This window comes from Siniperca chuatsi, linkage group LG16 (assembly GCF_020085105.1).
Source record: "Siniperca chuatsi isolate FFG_IHB_CAS linkage group LG16, ASM2008510v1, whole genome shotgun sequence".
Classification (NCBI taxonomy): domain Eukaryota; kingdom Metazoa; phylum Chordata; class Actinopteri; order Centrarchiformes; family Sinipercidae; genus Siniperca; species Siniperca chuatsi.
The window spans coordinates 11,946,947-11,960,587 of record NC_058057.1 but is presented as its reverse complement, the minus strand read 5'-3'; the positions used below and the strand labels follow the sequence as shown (position 1 = coordinate 11,960,587).

The window sequence follows — 13,641 nt, the reverse complement described above, 5'->3', positions numbered from 1 at the left end:
GCGTACAGTGGGTTTTTAGAGCTTTTCGCTGAAGACAGCTGCCTGCTGTGGTTGGAAACAGCACTAAGAGCATTCAGAGTGAACCAAAACAGTAGGTGTTGCGGGCCGTAAAACCAAAACAATGAGCTCAAACACGCTGAAAAGCTATGCAGCTGAAGGGAACTGCAGATGGGTGATAATTCTCTGTGGGTTCTTCATTACAAGCGACCCTTTTCACATACACAAAGTCATGTCATCCATTGTTAATATAAAAATATTGATTATAGCTGTAGCTTATAGCTTTTAATATCTTTTTTGCCATTGGAAATCCACATTAGATCATTTTTGTGAAAGGGTTACCAACTGCTGAAAGAAAACAGGAAAGCAATGCATACTTAATTCTCTCTAAAGCTTCGGTCATCTTTTATGGTTAGATGTGTAGCAAATACAAGAAATCCATGGATCCACTTCCTAATTTTATATATGGAGAATGTCTTGTGTTTTCAGAGATCATCGTGTTTAGAACAGGAGAGGAATCACAAAAGAAGGTTATTTCTCAGCAGTGTTTTATAATAAATGCCTCTCTGGTGTAACCTTATGTCTGTTCTTTTCAAAAGAAATTAGAAATGTAGTCTGTTATATAGCTTATATAACTGTATGCACTGTATGTTTGTGTGTATATGTATGTCCATGTTCCCCATATGTTTTGTATTGGGTTTTCTGTTCCACATCTGTTCCCACTTTGCTGCACCTCTCTGATGTAGATCAAAGTGCAAATTATCATGATTGCATCCCATTGTAAACACTTGGAATGAGCCGTTGTTATTTTTCCTTGTACATAATGTTGTAGCTGTGGTAACTAATGCTGCTGAATGACTATTGAGCAAACATGGGATGGATATACTCTGTGTGTGGATGTGGATGCGAGAGGCATGTTGCAGAAATCTAACTGTAGCTTTCCACCTAAGGACATCTCTGTTAACATTTAGAGGCACTTGTGGTTATTGTAATGTGTGTGTGTGTGTGTGTGTGTATGTGTGTGCATACCATTGGGTGAACAGTCATTGTCCCAAGTGAACCAATTATTGCAGACAGCTGGAGACATTACTGATGTCTCTCGCTCTCTCACTGTTTAACTAATTGAGACTAATTCAATCCAGTCTCGTCCTCTAACTCTCCCTGCCTTTTTCTGTCAGCTCAAAGACAAACTTGGCTTCAGCTCTACATCCATGCTAAATCATATCACATATTCAATATTTTTATTTCCATGCATTATCGTCACACTCTGATGAAGTTATATTGAACTCCCTCTGATTTTTGAAAGAAAAGAACTATTCCATGGAGCTCGCTTGCCTCTCAAATTCTAAATGTGGTCAAGAACAGGGTGACAAACCGTATAATATTTAAAAACCTTTTCCTTATTTTCTTTTAGCTTCTTGAACAGCATTGCAAAGTGCCATTGCTTTCGCATGTCCTCCTTTCTAAACAGCTGTGATTTGTGTATGATAGAGTAATGATATGCCTGAGTCATCGTTGGTCGTTCGCTTGCTATGTTGGTTTAAAAGTCCAGTTGGGAATAAGGAGCAGCACAGCCTCTAGGAGTCCCCCATGAAGCTTTTAGACTAGTCCTCATTAAATATATATAATGGCTCCTCTCTGATCTGGAGCACAACATTTGATCTGGATTCCTAGTGACAAAATCAGATGTTGTGTAGTTTCTTCCACAAGAAACACTACAGATGTTTTTTGCATGTAGAATGGAAACTAATTTACTGGCAAATTGTTTGGTAATTTGCTAAACATAGTTTGTCATAATTGTTTGTCATCATGAGCTGAGATACTTAACAAAAGCTTTCAAATATACATAAACCAAGCATAATATCCTCCCTGTCCTCAGTCATTGACTGACTTGAAATCATGGTTCAGTTTCTGCAGATTTTGGTGGCTCATGTTTCAAAGATCATGTCCATGTTCCTATCCTAATGTGCTCTGTTCTGTTGACATCTAACTGCTGAAGACACTGGAGGAGTTGCTGTCATGTTCCTTTGCCTGGTCAGCAACAATCTTTAGGTACGCTGTGGTGTTCAAATGATATTGCCAGGCCTAGTGTGTGTCAGTACATGTTATTTATGCCAATTTCTCAACCCACTATCAGCATGTTAGGATTCGTCAGTCAGTGTGGACCTTCAGTCATCTGATTCTTTGTTTTTGTCTCATTATCTTATTCTTAGTTGTCAAGCTTGGTCTTCTACTGCTGTCCATCTGCTTCAATATGCGAAGAGATGATCTGTTCAATGTCACTGAGAGATGTTGTTTGCAGACTTGTTCCCCACCTGTTGGGCGGAATAAATCTTGCCCTTCTTCTCTGATCTCCCTCATTACGAAAGCATTTTTGCCCTTATGGTGGAAGCTGACTGGCTGTTTTTTGGCTCTTTGCACGGTTGTAGGTGAACACCAGGCATTGTGGTCAGTGATAATTCCAGATTGAATGTCTCTCAGATGCTTGAACCAATATGTCTCCAACAATTCTGTAAACCTTACAGGTGACATATTGAAGGAGAAACCAGAATGTAGATACAAGGCACGAGGGGTGACTGAATGAGCATAAAAAGGAAATTAATTTATGACCATCATAGTCACCAGATCTGAACCCAACTGAACACCTAAGGGGTAGACGGCTCTCTCCACCACCATTATCAGGGACTGTCTCTTGGAAGAATGGTGTTTCATCCCTCAAGCAGGGTTTTAGAGACTTGAACAATCTGTGCCAGGAAGCCTTGAAGCTGCTCTGGCAGCGTTTTTCATTTAATTTCATCTATATATATCATACATGAAACCACACTCAAAGTTGAGGAATTCATCTTACCTTTTTTTTAACTTAGTTGAAAAGTAAAAGAACTTCTTGACCAACAGCGGGGTGTACCCAGTCATCAGAATCAGAAATACTTTATTGATCCCTGAGGGGAAACTCTTTTGTAACAGCAGCTCGCCTTTACGTCAGTGCACACAGGAATAGAAGATACTGTAATAGCCACCTAATGTACTTCATGTGCAGTACATACACAAGCAGAGGTTGAAATACAATTTAAAAAATGTGGTTAGAAAGATAGATATCCACCACCTTGTGCAGGTGAGCACCCACAAATTCTCTATTCATAATGACACACTTCATAACATGCTGTGTTCAAACACTTTATTCCTTGAAGAAACCACAAATTTGTTTTCACAAAATTGATTCTTTGTTCAGTTGTTTAGACCAGTTCAGTCACATTAGATCAATGGTTTCTTCCAGAAAGGAAAATTAGGAAGGATGCAATTTAATGACATCCAAACAGATTCCCAGTATGTACATATTATATATTTTTTCTTTTTTTTTGAGGCTTATACTATACTGATTTTAGGGGAGAACAATTTAACTATTTGAGATATGGTGGTAGATATATTAAATTTCTGAGCTGTATTTCTGAGTACAAAGGTACTTAGTTTTGCTGTGCTTTCCCACCTCACATCACTCTACATCAATGTTGTAAACAATGGGGTCAGAGCACTTTCGACTGGACAATGTAATTTTAAACTACTTTAAACACATTTTCTGTACTGCAGATTATTTTTTACATATATGCCAATACCAATATCAATATCCCTCCTCTCCCTCTCTTTCTTTTTCTTAAACCTTTCCTTTCTGTGCATTGCACTACAATCAGCAGATAATCAAAATGAATTATGGACATGTTTATCATTAGGTCTCTCAAATACAAATGAAAAGCCTAGACCTGGACCAAAATACCAGCAACGAGATTATATTATCCATATTATCCATACCCATCATTCATACAATAACAGTGAAGTTGCAGCAAACTTTGTAGCATAGTAAACCTTGTTTCCATCATTTTGTTGGTAATTTATTTTCCTTAAACAATTTTAATTATATTAAATAAATAACTGAATGAAAATATTATTAATTAAATTGCATTTAATTAGTCAAAACTAAATGTAAATGCTTGTAATGAAGCAACAATAAAAAATGTGAGTAAAGCAATAATCTTTTAAGCTGTTTAGCTACATGATGGTTTAAACTGTTAACTCCTCATTATTCTGACTTCAGTAGACTAACCTATTATTCACATTTCCAGAGAGAAATGCACGCTTGTTTCCGGTCCGCTACAATCACATTTAACCAAAACAATGACAGCCATGTATCTGCTCTACCACACCGTATTTATCACAGCCACAGGCCTTTCTCTGTTGGAAATAAAAGCATCATGCTTCAAGAGCTACTTTTAGGAGACCTGTTAGAAAGGAGAGGACGTTTTTGGATGAAGATGCAGAGTGACGTCTGATGATGTTTAAACTTCAAGTTACAGCTGACCAGTTTGGTGTGTACAAAATCAAAGAAGTCTGTGTACAACTACAAGAACCTGGTGCTGGTGGCATATGATTGAATTTAAGTATCCACTCTGGATAACGCGTACATAATTGCACATTGCTTTGAAAATGCGCACCACTTCCTCAAACAAGATAGAATGACATACCAGTCCTGCTGCCTTCAGATGGCTGTAGAAATGTAATTAACCATAAGAGAAGGCTGTCATACATCCTACAGGCAGCTGTGGATGACAGATATAGGTAAGCCCTTAATCTAACCCAGTACAGACTCAAATTCACATATTATTTTTGATATTTTCGATGGAATATTTTTGACGTTTCTACTGTCTGAAGAATACAGTATCTGTGTGAAATAAGCACGCAAAACATTAAAGAAGGCATTCATGTGATTTTGAAGAGGTGTGTGCCTGGGTGCAACCGTCAAATAATGGCAAGAAAATAACACAGCGCACATCGCTTTCCCTAAGACCGGCTTTTGGCAAAAGCGATATTTAACACCAGAATGGTACCAAAATTGCACAGAGCCACTGATATGCATGACAAACACACCCAGCTGAGCCACTTCACCCGGCACTGGCAAGTTCAGTTTAGACCACAAAAATCCCAACCCGGCAAAAATGTCCCAAAGCTCGTTTAATGACAAATAAAAGTTGCAAGGAGCAAGGACCCTAGTTTTGAGTTTTGTTGATACTAGTGTACCTTTCCCTCATTATATTCATTGAAAAATAACAATAGTAGCCTAATACAATTAACTCCAGTCAAGAGGGCACTTGTCAAGTCAAAAGGACAGGTGCACAAGCCCCCTTTGGGGTCAATCTGTGCATGTCCCAGGTCCTGATGATGTAGATTAGATGTGCATTTACTCATGGAGTCTGTCCAGCTGACATATCTAAGTCATATTCAGTCTGCTTTTAGTTCTCTTTTGGTTTCCAGAAACTCCTGAGGGAAATAGCTGTCTTTTTAACAGCTAAACGCTCCACGATGTTCACCAGCTAGCTGCTAACTTTGTCTGCTGTATGTTGCTGGGCAGGTAACGTACACTGGGTTTTTAGAGCTTTTTTGCTGAAAACTGCTGCCAGATACGCTGCTAATGAAAGCAGTGACCCCAAACGGTAAAGTTTCCTGACATCCAAAACAATGAGCTGCAAGATGTTGAAAAGCTCTGTAGAGCAGAGGGGAACTATAGCGTTTGGCGATAATTATGTGTGGGTTCGTCACAACAAACAACTTCTTTCACATTAGACATAATCATTTGATCCATCATTCATTTTAGAATATTGATCAGAGCAGCTTTACATCTGTAACTACCACTTTGTGACCAACTGGTCCTTTTATTTTGATCACATAAAAGAGCACTTTGTAAAATCTGTGTGTGTGTGTGTGTTTGCATCTCATATTTCCAATCTATAATATATCTCTTTAACGAGATAGATGACTGATGAGCCTAATTAAACTGGTCAAAGTAAGAATGGATGAGGGACACAAGGGCAGAATAACTTGAGAGAAAAGGAGAGAAACAAAGAATGAAGGACAGAGACAAGACGAAAGGAAGGAAAGACAAACAGCTAGAGAGCCACAGATGGGAAGATGCTAGAGAGAGGGGGAATAGCAATTAAAGAGAGAGAGAAGGCTAGAGAAAAGCAGAAAGAGGAGGGGGAGCGTTAGTGCCCTGAGGTCGTTCCTTTCAGCAGCACTAATTTAATTGGTTCGTTAAGAGAGATGTGGGATGCTTCCTCTTGATTGGTTGAGTAGGCAGATGATGCCTGCAGAGACAGGAGGGGGGCGTTTAAACTTTTAACACACGCACACACACACACACACGCAGAGGGACATGCACACACAGAGTTGTACTTGTTCTTAATAGAGATACAGTAAATTTGCTCAGTTGCACACACACACATAGGCATACACATACAAGTTCATATGCACATGTATGAATGTGTATGTGTGCGCACACACACACACACACACACACACACACACACACACACACACACACACACACACACACACAGATTAGCTCATTCATGCATTCACTGTAGTTTATTAATGAGGATAGAGACCAACCATCTTCCTGCAGCGACTATAACATGAGCTGTGAGTGTATGTTTGCGTGTGTGTGTGTGTGCTGCACACTACAGTGTACAGTACTTATGTACACTGTGTGTCATAAAGAAATGCAGACATGAAGGTGTGTGTGTTGTGAAAAAGCTTTTAGTTTGCTGACTCTTAAGAGTCAGATAAGTCCCAGTTGGAGACCACAAACACGCACACAAAGCACAAAACACACACACACAGCTAGTTGTGTAACTTGTGTGACCTCTCTGTCAATCTACCCACACTCGCTCACTCTCTACCCATGGATGCATCCATCCACAAACCTCCAGAATGTCTTAATTTCCCACGAGTCTGTCTTTCTCCCTGTCTGTCTCTCTGCTCCTCCTGTCCTCCACTTTCCATCGCCTGCAAACACTTGAACATCTAATGCTACTGAATGTATTGTTATTTCCCTCCTTATCCATTTAATATTTATACTCATGTATGCTTGATTGAAACTGAAACGTGGCCACACAAAGTACTTCTAGGAGACCTCATAAAATAAATATTATTTGTAGAGCACACCTGATTGTACCTAAACATTTCTGTCTAGCACAAGAATCCTATAAAATCTCTAATTGAACTGATTAAAATTCTGCTACCAATCTTAAAATGGAATGAAATGATAATGTTGTGATATCATGATGAATATCTGTCAACACCAAGCTAATTCTATTTTGAAACTGATTAAAATGATTATACCATGCAGTTAATGGCCACATAATGATATCACATCATGTAGTTAATGATACTGTATATACTGTATACTGCTATAAAAAACATACTAAATGCCTCCATGTGTTTATTGGTGTCTTTATCTTTGGTATGTTATCTGGATATTAACATTTTACATGGGCCTTAGCATTTACACCTGCTAGAAATAAGCTTTTTTGTCATCTCGATTATGCCCGTGTTGTGATTAGATCTCAGTTTGCAAAATTAGGTAGGCAGACCTTGCAGACTTGTCAAAAAACATGTTGTGTGTTTAACAGATCACACCTTGCATTAAAGGGGAACGCCACTGAAAACAGCTGTATAATGTGTCCTGTGGCTCTGGGGGGCTTTCTAAATTCTGAAAAAAAACCCAACCTTGTCATCAGGGTTATCTCAGATTAGGTTGGGAGACTACGTGTTACAAACTGGAGGCGTGGAGTTTGAAAGACGTGCACATTTACCAGGCATGGAGGGACTAAGGAAAGATGCTGTTGAGATGCATTATTGGAAATGTAGGATCCAGCATTTTTGGAGCTTGAGCAATCCAAGAGACTAAAAGTCAGGACATCTCGGCCTTTGCTGCATCGATTTTGATCATTTCCCTCTAAAAGTTTTGGAAGTGCAATACTGACAAATAGCAGGTATAAATGGGGTCTTTAATTTGATTAGATAAAATTGATATCATTTGCCTGAACAGAGATGTAGCAGTGGCAGATAAACAAGAGAAAACACTAACATGAACAACAAATAACTGAGATGGTATTGCACTGACAGTTTTATCTATTTCTCTCAGAACATTTTAAACTTATAAAGTGTCTCACATTAGCAGCTCTCTCCACCTGCATGTCTGAGTAGCACTCACTGAAGAGCGTGTGAAATATTAACACAGTCGGCCTCTTAGCTCACAGTTCGTGTCAGAGCTATCTGTGTCTACTGTAATGTTCTTACAAAGGAGGGAGAGTACAGAGAGACAGGAGGATACTAGTGGGGGAGAAGGAGGGGATCAGAGATGTACAGTAGAGGGAGAAGACAGAAACCGGGGCAAGGGAGCAGGCAGGACATGGAGAGAGGAACTAAAAGGCAGAGAGGAAGAGAGGAGATGGGATGATGAAGGTGGTGACTGAGCATGGGGAGAATAAGAAGGAAAGAAAGAAGAGACCATGAGAGAGAAAAGAAACTGAAGGGTGGAGAAATAGAGAGACAGAGACTGTATTTAGAAAGGAATATGGAGCAGATGCAAAGCCCACTGGTGACTCACCTGGTGCTGGCTGTGTGTCTGTGTGTGTGTGTGTGTGTGTGTGTGTGTGTGTGTCTAATGAGTATCGCTGCAGAGGCCTTGGGTTTCCTACTAAGCACCATTAAAGCATTTTTAGACATCCCTATATCACTGTCAAATTAATTTGATACTCAGGCATAAAAGACCATTAAACAGTAGGTAGCCTCCACCTCACTCCAGTGTTACTGTTTCATATATTTAAGTCCTGATGCAAAGGGGATATCCGCTTTAATGATCAATGTTTGCTTTTTACTGAAGAGAACAAACGAGTTGGTGGTGGTTTTTTTCTCCTGGCATTTCACTTGTTCCAGCCTCTGCCATCTTGAAAAGTTTTGGCTTGTTTGCACAGCAAGAGCAGGCGCCTTTTTCCTGTTTTGTACCATGAAGCAATCCAGTAGATCTCCCATAAAATTCAGTGAAGAAAACACAGTGTAGGTGCTAGTAGGGGTAGCCGCTACTAGCATAACACACCCAAATTATGACTAATGTAGGCGCCAGGTTTTAACAAGGAAGAAGAATGTGTGAAATCAGTTAGATCGATTTCGTCGCTTTTTTTGTGAGGTCGATAACGTTTTAGGAGTGCAATGCTAATTTGGTGGAGTACTCTTTATACTCCATACCTCCAGTTTTTAGCGTAGGCTTTCTGTTAAAAATGTGTCAAACTAAATCCCAAATGACATCACATTTGAGTAATTTTCTCAGACTAGCAGACTACTGCACAGAATACAGTATAGGACTGTGTAGAGCACACAGGCCGCGTTGTTCTCCCTGTTAGTAATTTTACATGTAAAAGCACTTATCGAGTCACCAGGAATCCTGCACCAAAAAGCCCATAATTCTCTTGGAAAGTTGCTAGAATATGGCACATAAAACAAACACAATGTAATGAGCCTTTTCTAAGTTTAGACACTAAATGTCAGGGTTCAGCAGTATCTCTCTCACTGGTTCCTAGTGTCTCCGTTGTATTTTCCCCATTCCCTGTGTTTCTTTTCGGTCCCCTGTCTACCTGTCTTTGGGAGTGTGCACGTGTGTGTGTGTGTGTGTGGTTGTGGGCGTGGCGTTCCAGTCTCCCTCCTGCTGCTGTGATCACCGGCACACCTGCTGCTCATCTACAAGACGCACAGTATATCTACCCGGCTCACCTCTCCAGTCTTCTCGTCGCACTTGTTTGTTCACAGTGATTGTTTTTCGCCGGTGATCTCAGCCAGCTCTACTCTCCGGTTCCCATTCAGTCTTCAGCCTCCTGTTCCTCACTTCATGCCGACCACGTTGAGACTACCAACTCTGCCTGCTCTGCTCTCCCAGGAACCTAGTTACCTACCGGGGAACCCACCTGCTAGTCACCACGCTTGGATCCTCGCAGAAAGGACTTCACTCACCAGGACTCTCAGATCTGGACTTCTGGTTTTGCTTTGAACTTTGTAAAACTCCCTGTGTTGTAAACTGTCAAATCCTGCTCTGTGTGCTGCTTTTGGGTCCTAAGATCATACATTATAACACTAAAAGCCTTGAAGATGATGCTGAAAAGGTCAAAGCCACTTTTAGAACTTGAAAGCTGTGATTAATACAACAGGCTTATTTGCATATTGCTGTTATCACTGAGTACATGTTGATCTCCTCTGCACTTCTGCTTCCACCATCACATCACCACAATGCCAGTGGAAGGAGTCTCCAGGCCTACATTACGTCTTACATTATTACTACAGCCTGCACTGTATCATTCTTTACTGCTGTAGCTTTTTCAGAACAGTTCCTCTTGAAACTGATGGCAGCGGTGGAGCAGGTATGGAAGAGAGAGGCCTCCCCTTTGCCTATATTTAGAACAGAATGCATTTCTTTAATATATTCATACAGTACGCTACAACGTTTTTACTCCCCGCCAGCAGAGACTGGACAAATCTAGGTCAAGTGCATCAGATAAATTGTGCTGACCTTACCTGATCTGTTCATTATCACTGTTGGACAGAGCAGCAGCCAATTGGATTAACCCCAGGATTACAGCTCTATTTTACTGTTTAGATTTGGGGTTTTTTGGCTTCATTTAATGTCTTGCTGTTAGGGAGTTATTTTGTTTTTAAAAGCTCAGTTTGTGTGTGTGTACGTGTGTGAGTGCGTTTACTCCTCAGGCAGAGGTCCAGAGCACATCTCAGGCTGCTATGGCAACGAGGCTGGCACCCCCACTGCTGCCTCATGGCAAGTGCACAAACACACTCGCACACTGGAACTATCGGCACAAGGCTCTTTCAGTGACACACACTGCAGGGAGACTCAGTTTTTTGCTTAATTACACAGAAGTCAGTGCAAAGGGATGTGGAAAGACTGGGAGAGGGGTCAACATGACATAATGACAACATGGCAGTAACTGAGGGCACCTTCAGTCAGCTGAACCTGTAGCCATGTTTGGAAAGGAAATGACCTTTGATGCTACAGATTCCCCTCTAGCAGTGATTATGGAAACACATAAAGGCACTTCCTCCTCAATATCTGTTGATATGAGCTGAGTCTGAAAGTGATTTAGACTAATCTACTATTTCAATCAGTACTGTACAACTTGCAGTACAATATGCTGTAAGGTAATAAGAAATCCAGTTTGTTAAAATAAACATTTAATGTTCTTTTCCTTATCAGAAAAAAATACATAATAGAGCATTCACCGCTCTAGAAACCAATATGTTACTGACTGGATGACTCACTTCCATTACTAATTCAGCACTGCTCATCTCAAACCACGATGCGTTGTTATTATCCGTGGCAGCTGTGCTAATGCAGTTCGCCCTCCTGTCAGCCATTCTCCTCGGCTAATCTGCAAACCGTTCAGTTTACCCTCCAGATGTGTCACAGTAATTAGTCTGTTTATTAGCTGATTATGTCAGTAAACTGCCCACATCTCTGCTGTTGTTACTGGCAAAAACACAAGGGCATAATATACACACACACGCACACACAATGTTGTCGTCCCTGTTTTTCACAATCTCCAAACACACATGCACAAAAGCTTAGAAAAAAACACAAACAAACAAAATGAACTCTTGTTATTACCGTGAGAGAAGAAAGAAATTAATGAATGTATGAAAAATCACTCCTCAGTCTGTCTCCTCTAACCAGGGAGAGCTCACCTGTGCCTCAGGTCTTAAAAGTCATTCTTTTCTATTGATGTGGATATAAATATGTGATCTGCAGCAGGTGGATTTAGTGATGGTCATTTTCATCTGTGTGCCTGTGTGTATGCACTTTTCTGCACATGTGCCAGCCACATTGGTGTGGCTTTCACTGCTCAGTGTACTACCCAGTTCTTATTCTGGTTATTGCCAACTGCTGCTGCTGCTCTGGGAAATATGAAAAGAGTCACTCTGTGCATGTTTTCTTGGAGAAAGACACTCGAAAGCAGGTGTCTAGAATAACAAGAGCTCTCATGACATGAGTAAAGGTTGAATAACAAATGGCCTTTTGCAAGTTAAAAGGTAAGGCTGCTGTTATTCTATATTTGTCATATTGCCAACAAATCCCATGAAAAAAACAAAACCAACAATGTGTTAGTCTATCTCTCTATACTTTCCGACCTCCATACCCTGTCTTTGGCATTCAGCTACAAGCGCATTCATTCCTACTGAAGACATAAATCTTTAAAAACTGGACACAAATATAAAGTTTCACTTTTAGCCAAACTAGCGGCGTAGCTCTAGGGATGGCAATGTCAGTCTGTTGGTCTGTTGATTGGTTGGTTGGGCCACCACTTTGATCCAGACTGAAATAGATCAATAACTATTGGATGGATTTTGTACAGATATTCATGATGCCCAGAGGATGAATCTTACTGACTTTGGTGATTCCCTTACATGCCCTCTAGCACCACCAGCAGGTCAAGGTTTTCACTTATCCAGTCATTTGGTCGGTCAGTCTGATTTAGTCCAGGCTGAACTATCTCAACATCTGCTTGATGGATTGGCTTTTTTTCTTTTTTCTTTTTTTTACAATATCCCCAGACAATGAATTATGACTTTGGTGTTCCATAAATTCATTGTTGGTTTTGATTATATCATATTAACAATAGGAAAAATATATCTTAGTGCCAGCCTTATCCTTTAATAGATGTTACAGTCCATCAATAGAATATGTTAAGACATATCTGTAGCCTCATGCACATCATGTAAATTTAGAGCAAGACTGTGAGTCTCTCCTAAACAGACTCACAGTCCCTCAGCTAGCTGATATGCGTGACACAGCCGAGGAGGTGAGAACGAGCGAGCTGTCTCTCCGTAACACATCGGCTCGGGATTGAACAAATACCCAGATGATCCACAGTGATGGAGCACATGCCCTGCTCTGTTTGGTCACAATGTCCTCAGAAAGAGGAAATTGAGATTTGGATAAACCGCCTGTCAAGGCATCAAGGATTACAGAGAGAAGGAACTTGCATTTAGAGTCTCTGGATTTATTTTGGTGCACAGAGTAAAACAGTTGGAACATTTAATTCAGTTGCTTTAGCCATCTGTCTAAATGGGAAATGCACTTAGCAACCAAAATGTAGTTACAGGAAGTTCTGTATCCCAATTGCCTTTGTGCTCTTGCTAATTTGACTTCAATGCTACTTTCAGGGAAACAAGTCTTGTTTTCGATCAAACATGTAAGGTCTATATGGTCACACTTCAGCCTTTAATTTCATATTCACATTAAAATAGAAAAAAAAGATAGTGAAGGAAAGTCTCAACAGGACAAGGATTTCTTTTGTTTACTTGCTTAATGTTAATTGGATGCGACATCATCCATCTCTGCTGCCTAAATATGTTTCTTGCCTTCAGAAAGGGTTAGGATTATCATCTGTGCCCTCGGTAACACAGAGGATGAGACAGCATCATCAGACTTCTGCTTTTGAATTGCATCGTAACTTTGTTTGTGTGTGTGTTTCGTGTTCTTTTATTTTGGTGGGGACTTTAACCTGAATGCACAACAATTGAGGTCTCCACAGGTAGAGACTGCTTTTTGAGGGTTAAGACTTGGTTTTAGGGTACAGGTTACCACGGGGACGTGAAACAAACGTGTGTGTGTGTGTGTGCATATTTATGCTTTTGTGTGTCTATTTGCATTTGAGGAGGAATATGTATCCATGCTTTCATGTAAGTAAAATCGTTGGTCCTTGCATGTGTGCATGTTTGTTTCTGTGTGTGTGTGTGTGTGTGTGTTGTTCCCAC

General features: G+C 40.3%; 1 protein-coding gene across 1 annotated transcript in view; it reads left to right on the top strand.

Moving 5' to 3' along the window:
- The window catches only part of tmem244 (transmembrane protein 244), a 63,561-nt gene that overhangs the window by 24,153 nt on the left and 25,767 nt on the right, over nt 1-13,641 (top strand). The gene's annotated exons all lie outside the window — the stretch shown is intronic.